The sequence below is a fragment of the Marmota flaviventris genome, chromosome 7, assembly GCF_047511675.1.
Source record: "Marmota flaviventris isolate mMarFla1 chromosome 7, mMarFla1.hap1, whole genome shotgun sequence".
NCBI lineage: Eukaryota > Metazoa > Chordata > Mammalia > Rodentia > Sciuridae > Marmota > Marmota flaviventris.
This window is the reverse complement of record NC_092504.1, coordinates 69,933,748-69,940,285: the sequence shown is the minus strand read 5'-3', so window position 1 is coordinate 69,940,285 and position 6,538 is coordinate 69,933,748.

Sequence of the window (6,538 nt, the reverse complement as noted above, 5' to 3'; positions counted from 1 at the left end):
TCAAAAGACATGTAAAGGGTAAAGGTAAACATTTCATTCCCCTCTCCTCTCCCTTAACCATGAAGTTCTTTCTGGAAGTAGCCAGAATTGCTTTGTATTAAAGCTTTAAAATAGTCACATAATTCTCTATCAGTTCTATAGCATTGATGAACATGTACAAGAAGTACATGGATTAGATACATTTCCACGTTCTAAGTTTACTATTCGAAAGCTGTTGCCAGACTGCATCATCTCATCCTCATTATTTTCTGTGACCCTATGAATCACATTGTTTGAAATTCCCCAGAAGCAGATGTTCAGGAAATCCTCAGATTTTTTTTTAATATTTATTTTTTAGTTTTCGCCGGACACAACATCTTTGTATGTGGTGCTGAGGATGGAACCCGGGCCGCACGCATGCCAGGCGAGCGCGCTACCGCTTGAGCCACATCCCCAGCCCTGAGATATTTGTTTTTTAATTTTGAAACTTTGAAATGACTATTCCTATATTATATCTTATGCCTTGCTTCTTTCTTGTATTTTGCTCATTTGAATAAACTTGGTTTATTTGTTGAAGGTTTCAGAAAACTGTTCCGAGATATGTTTACTTCAGAAAGAACACTAAGGAGTCTTGGAACCCATTTCTGGCTCTAGTTATTTAGGATTCTGTGAAAGTCATGCAAGTTCTATAGTGACTTTCCTCAGCTCTAAAACTATTACATCTGAGGGTGGAGGTTGAAATGTTGATTTGTTTTAGTGACTGTTTTTTTAGGACAAGGGTGTAGGTGTGTCAAAAAAAGTTTTCATTGGCCTCAGTCCAAAGTAAAATCCAGGTAATATTTTTATAAACCTGCGTCCCATTCACTCCCATCTCTACCCTAAACTGGATTTTACCACTCTATTTTGCATGTGCTTCCTTTAAAAAAATTAAAAAAAAAATTGTCCTAATTAGTTATACGTGACAGTAGGATGCTTTTTGACATGTTGTACACAAATGGAGCACAAGCTTGTGTTTCTTTATGTTGGCCACCATTCTTTTTTTGGTACCAGAGATTGAACTCAGGAGTGCTTAACCCCTGAATCACATCCCCAACACTTTTTAAAATGTTTTAGAGACAGATTCTTGCTGAGTTGTTCAGGACCTTGCTAAATTGCTGAGACTGGGTTTGAACTCGTGATTCTCCTCATGCCTCAACCTCCAGAATCACTGGGATTACATGTGCATGCCACGGCGCCTGGCTTGTTAGTGACCATTCTTTGGCTTGCAAGCTCCATAAGGATACAGGCTAAAAATAAATTTACTTATTAATTTATTTTTGCATTTCACAAAACAAATCAGAGTATTGAATACAAGGCTGATAAAATTGATATTTTTGTTGAGTAATTAGGCTAAGGATTTTAGGGTTAATTCAGTAATGGTTTGTGAACTAAAGCAACACCACCTTAAAAAACTTATTCAGTAATTGGAAAGGGAGAGAGTTTATATTGAAGCATTTAAAGGACAGAAATGTGTTTAGAAAGCTGGAATGATAAAGGACTGCTAATTTATCAATAAAAATCCAGGATACCCTGCATTTATATGGCAAAAATTGTATGGTGTTAACTTAGGAGGTATAGGAGACTTGAGAAGGAGAATGGAAATAACGAGGAGACCAATGAAATCACTGGAGGAGAGAAGGGCTTCTGACACATGGAGGTGCCAGGACTGAACTTGGGTCACATAGTATAGAGGTAGATAGGGCAGGACTTGCAGACTTGAAGTCGGAGGTGAAGTGGAAGTGAAATCAAAAGTGATTGCTAAATGTTTTAAACTCACAATACTGGGTAGATGACTGCAGAAAAATGATCTTTATTCTGGAAACTGGAAGAAGACTAGGTTTGTTTAGGGCAGGAAAACAATAAAAAAAGAAATTCATTTTAAATCTTTTTGAATTTACCAGTGGAAATACCTGGTATATTTAGAGATATAAGTTTAAAGCTTGGGAGAAGTTTGCTGGATATAGAGATATGAATATTTTAAGAAGGGTGCTGGGAAGCAGGAGGTGGAAAAATTTTGCTGGAATACCTGGTAATTTGATCCAGGGTGAATATAAGTATCTCCTGATGCTGAATTTGGATCAAGAAACAAAGGAGTCAAATGTGTATAAATATGCCCTTAAATATGTAGATATATTGCTATGTGATGTAAGCCTGAGTCTGAGTACTAGATATAGTTAGATAGGAGCAAGAATTTCTATTTGGTATTCACAGTAAGGTGACTATGGATAATGATAACACACCATATATTTAAAAAAATTAAGTGAAAGAATTTGGAAAGTTTTCACCATAAAGAAATGACAATTTTTTTTTCAATGCTGGAGATTAAACCCAGGGCCTTATTCTTGCTAACCAAGTGCTCTACCACTGAGTTACAATTTTATCCCTGACAAATGTTTGAGGGGATACATATGTTTAGCCTGATTTGAACATCACACAACATATACATGTTTATAGATTACACATTAATATGTATAGTTTTTAATGTTTATAAAACTGCATCAGATGAAAAATAAGTTGAATTTTAAAAACCCAGGAAACACTTAAAAACAAAACAAAATGCAAGCTAAAATAAGTGAGGGAAATGAAGCAAGATTTCTCCCTTGATTCTCACCAGTGTCACCGACAGCTTTATCTTCTATGTAGGAAACGAAGGGCAAGAGAAAAATCTTCTCCTATGTTGCTGCTTCTTGAGTCCCCTTGGCGCTCTCAGATTACATATTTTTGGATAACTATATTGATTAACTATAGTAGAAGTGTGTGTGTATGTGTGTGGTATGTGTGTGTGTTCCACCAATCCATAACCCTCCTGCAAGGTTTTAGTAGCCCTCAATAAATATTTAGTGAGAAAAAAAGGAATGAATACATAAATTGATTTTTTAACAAATAACTTGAGGTATAGTCATATTAATATTATTAACTTTAAGTTAATAGAGTGTATTTAATGGAAATTTAGAAAAATCATCATTTCCTGTGAGTCTTCAGAGGTTTGAGGAAAAATTCTGTTGGTAGGAAACTCATGATGGGAGAACAGTACAAAATATATATTCCCAGCTCTGTCACATTCTCTTCCCTCAGGACACATTTTGCTGCCTGGGCCTAGTGACAAATTCCATCTGTAGTAGGTCGGAATTTTCCCTCCCATGAAGACCTATGAGATATCAACATGAAAATAGCATTTGTATGGAGCACTTATTGGAAAAATAAAACCATTTACATGTCCATAATGAGTTGAAATTCCTTAGTAGGCTTAAATTATTTTCTTAGAAGATTTAAATATAATTATACGTGCATGTCTCAGAATTCAAAAGATGTAAAAGAGTAGAAGTAAAAAATGAGTTTTTTTTTTCTCTTTCTCCTCTTACAGTGGTCTTTCCATTGTGGAAAGGAACAAAGTGGGAAGAGTTAGATAAAAATGAGTATCAACCAGTGCATGAAACAAGAAGTCCCAAAGGGGGCAAAATCAGACTCTAGGTGTGGCTTCTTCTGTAGGTTACTCCTCTCTTCTGCAATTGGATTTTGATAATCTGGGAAAGAACCAGAACTAAAAAAAAAAAAACAAAAACAAAAACAAAAAAACAAAAACAAAAACAACTTTTACCAAGACTACAACAAAACAGAAGGAAATGGGAAACAAAGTTTAAATGTTCAGAGCTCCATCTTCTGGTCATGAAACAGGATAGAACTGAAATGAGGTATTTATCATTTGACTAAATATATCTACAGAAACTGTGTTAAATGTATCATTTCATTTAATTGAGCTGTCTTGCCAAATAAGCTACAAACTCTTGAATTTGAAAATTCAAGCTCTTCAAAATCTGGCTCCAACCTCTTTTTTAAATCACTATTCATTCATTTATTTTCATAAGTATTTGCTAACCTACCTGGTAAACAGTATTGGGCTAGACTCTGAGGGAAAGACAGACCCATCAGCCTGCTTTTAATTACGAGCAACTCTTTAGTTCTTTAGTTCTCATATCATCAAAAAACAAGTTGATTATTTTACATTTAGTATAAACTATATAAATAATATATGAACAATACTCCTCTCTCCAGATTTAAAGTTGGCAGGAAATGGCTAAACTGTCCTTTGACTAGCACTTTGGTTATAATCCACCTCCTCTTCCACCCAGCAGTAACTATAGTTGTGAGTTTGTGGATGCTTCTGGATAGTATTTAAACTGTGTCGTATGGGAATGTACATATAGAAATTGGTGCTTCTAGTAAACTTGAATAGCGTGCATTCTGCATGAGCATGTTCTACACCAATAGCATAATACTGTATGCAATTGCTTTCTACACTTAGCAATATATCTTGGGAATTTACCTACTTTATTACATATCTACCTAGGTTGTTCTTTTTAACAATAAGATAGTATTCCAAAATATTGAACCTATCTCCTTTTTAGCTTGTTTGCTTAGTTACAAACAATACTGAATGAACATTCCTATGCACTTAAATATTTCAGTGAAGCGGAATTTCTAGCCATAGGGTCTGTATATTTTTGGTTGACAGATACTTTTACCCTCTGAAGTCACAGTGGCAATGAAAGGGCATTTTCTCCATACTTATTTCTCCACACATCTACCAACATTTGATATATTGCACTTAATTTTGGGAGTCAATCTAATGGTCAAGAACTGATATTTTATTTATTTATTTATTTTTTGTTGTCATTTCTACTTTTACTCCCCTGTTTATATATCCTTTCATGTTCACTGACCATTTCATCTATTGTTTTGGGACTTGATTCTTATTATTTACATGTTCATGTACTTTAATCTATGTTGGACAGTTTTATTTGTGTTTGGTCTATAGTTATTCTTTTATATTCAGGATAATAATTTGTTACATATGTGTGAAGTATTTTTTTCTGGATTTTGTTCCTTTTAAAAACTTTGCCTAGGGTTTTATTTATCACATGTAAGTTTTAATGTTATCTAATTTATCAATGATTCCTTACATTCCCTTGAATAAATATCCTCATTTTTAAAAAATGCATCTTGTACAGTGTGGTCAGAGCTCTGTTCATATCCCTTCAGTCTTACTGCTCTTATTTATTTATTGGTGCTGGAGATGGAGCCCAGGGCCTCATGCATGCTAGGCAAATGCTCTATCACTGAACCACACCTCAAGCCCCATGTAGAGATACTTTTATTGTAAGCATCTGTGTCTTTGCCTGAGAGCTTCTCGTGTCATGCAGAAGATTAATCTCTATCCCTTACCCTGGGAGCAATTCAAGCCCTGATTGTTTTGATTGGTGTTAATTCCCATGTTTCCTTGCCATTTGGGTGGACACCAGCTCCCCTGGTTTCTAGCTGGATTCAGCCTCAGTTTTTACAATGGTAATTTGCTTAATGATATACCCTTTGTGTACTACTTCCCTTCCCTGACTCCTGTCCTCACTTTCCTACCATTCGTTCCTGGGGTCATCTTTCCAATAAACTGTTTTCCTTGGACCTTTGACTCACCATATGCTTCTGGGGAAACCCAAACTATATGGTGTCTTAGTGAGCCCTTACTCTGTATAAGGCAACTAAAAGTCTGTGCCAAGAGTCCTACTATGAAATGCGTAGTTATGTTATCTTCATTTTGTATAGAAAGTATCCAAAGTTTAAGTTTAATTAGGTACTTAGAATGCTCAGCAAATGAATGACAAAACTGTAATTTGAACCAAGGCCTTTTGGCCTTCAGAACACACATTTGTGAACTTTGGATTGAGAAACAACCACCTTTCTAGAATATCCTTCACTCATTTTTCTCACAAAATTTCTCCTGCACTTTTGTGGTCCTGTTCAAAGGACAGTTCCTCAATATGGAATTCCTTGACATTATGTTCCAAGTCAGAATTAATTTCTCCTTTTCCTAATTCTCATATAACCTAATGCCTCTCTTACATAATTTATCACTTTGTCTTTTTTATTGGTGGGCATGTATCATTTTCTGTACTTTGTGAGTGCCTAATACATATCAGGTGCTTTGTGAGTTCTTTTATTTTTTTTCCTTCTGTGGGGCTGGAAATGGAGCCCAGGACCTTGTGATTGCTAGACAGGAGTTCTATAACTGCCCTACATCCCAGCCCTGATTTTTTTTTTGGGGGGGATGTGGGTGGAGAGGATAAGGAAAGATGATAAACTCCTTGAAGGCAAGGATCATGTCTCTGTCTTGCCTAGCTCATGCCTTACATTGAGGAGGAGTTCAATGAGGGCTCGCTGAATTGAACTTCAGATATTATATATGCTTGAGAAAGGACAGGAGAGTTAATTGGGGGAAATAATTGATACATAGTTACACAATGAATAGACTATTTCATGACTTAAAGAAATTTGAAAACCAGTACAATTTGGATATATCAACAGATTTGTGAATTAATCAACATGCTAGTCCAGAGTTCATAGGATATTTTTTGGTATTTCTTCTCTAGTTTAGTAGTAATAGGTATTATGATATAATGGAAAGTCATCTATAAATGAAAAGAAATGCCCGACACTTACATCTTAGGCAAGGAATTCACATTTAGGA